Below are 1,485 nucleotides of genomic sequence, written 5' to 3'. Positions count from 1 at the left end.
CAAGGTCTGTGTGTGTGGGGTGTAGAAGGCAGACCAGTTAAATATGAGCCTCAGGCTTTGGAATCCGATGAGAGGAAAGCACAAGTCTTAGAATCAAACAAAGGGAGTCTGAACACAGAGATTTTTAAAAAGTACGTTTGTTGGCACAGTGCTTTGAACAAGTAAGTTCATTTTACTAAAATTCAGCTCTTAAATGAGTGGAAAATTTGGCTTTTTAAAATTCTAGTATGGAAGACCTTATTTCATAGAACATAGAATAACCACAAAGAGTGCTATAAAAATAGGACAAACTTCAACACTGTTTCATGTGTCACATCTGTGTCTCCTATACTGGTAGGTTATGACATTAAATAATTTTTTTCAGATACCTACCATCATTGCAGGTGTTTCTTCAAAACTGTATTTGCCAGATGCAAGTTTTCTGTTCATGAAGATAGAAATGGTTTACAAACTTGCCAACTGCACAATCTATGTTTTTCTGGCTGGACTTAGCATTATAGGGAACATTTTTGTTTTTGTGAATAATATGTACAATGTTAGAGGAGGTGCCAAAAGCAAATCAATACACTTTATTATTATCCACTTGGCTTTTACAAATATCATAATGGTTGTTTCCAAAGGAGTACCAAAGATAATACCAACTTTTGGTGTTAGAAACTTCCTGGATGACACAGGCTGCAAGATTGTGGCTTATGTGGAGAGGGTGGCACGGGGCCTGTCCATCTGCACCAGCACTCTCCTCACAGTGGTCCAGGCTGCCACCATTAGTCCCAGACACTACAGGTGGAGGAGGCTCAAGCCCAGAACTGTGTGGCATATTCTTCTCCTACTTCTCTTCTTCTGGGTTCTCAATTCCTTGATCGGCATGAACTTACTTCATTGCGTCAAAAGCACCAGCATGAATATATCACAATTCAGTAAGCGTGACTATTGTCATTTGCAACCACAAAATTAAAAAATAAGATCACTTTTTGTTATCCTCATGGTAGTAAGGGATGCTGTTTCAGGGCGTCATGGGTGGGGCCAGTGGCTACATGGCATTTTTTCTCCACAAGCACCACCAGCGTATTCTCCACTTTCAGAGCAGCAAGCTTATCTACAAAACCCGTCCTGAAATCAAAGCTGCCCAAAGTGTTCTTCTTCTGATGCTTTGTTTTCTTTTCTTTTATTGGATAGATTGTGTTCTTGCCCTATGTATAAGTTTTGAGAATCATTCCATGGTAATAAATATTCGAGAATTTCTGACCATTGGTTATTCAATTCTTAATCCTTTGGTATTGATTCACAGAGAGGGACACCTGGCTGATCGCCAGCATGCTCATTAGGATGTAAAAATTCTAAAAGTTCATCTCTTCACTGTTGAGTTTTGTTTTCAGTAGCTACCTATATAACAGATCTTGCTTTTCTTACGTTGGGTTTGCAAAGAATAACATGAAAAATATATTTATAATACATATGACTATATATATACAAAAAATATATATA

At 37.9% G+C, this 1,485-nt stretch overlaps 1 pseudogene; it reads left to right on the top strand.

Annotated features, from left to right (window-relative positions):
• The first annotated feature begins 526 nt into the window (after positions 1–526).
• On the top strand, positions 527–1,207 carry LOC104861550 (annotated as a pseudogene).
• Positions 1,208–1,485: the final 278 nt, after the last annotated feature.

This window comes from Fukomys damarensis, unplaced genomic scaffold, assembly GCF_012274545.1.
Source record: "Fukomys damarensis isolate Sample0158 unplaced genomic scaffold, DMR_v1.0_HiC HiC_scaffold_10, whole genome shotgun sequence".
Classification (NCBI taxonomy): domain Eukaryota; kingdom Metazoa; phylum Chordata; class Mammalia; order Rodentia; family Bathyergidae; genus Fukomys; species Fukomys damarensis.
Note: the sequence above shows the minus strand (reverse complement) of the source record. Positions and strands in the feature narration are given on the sequence as shown.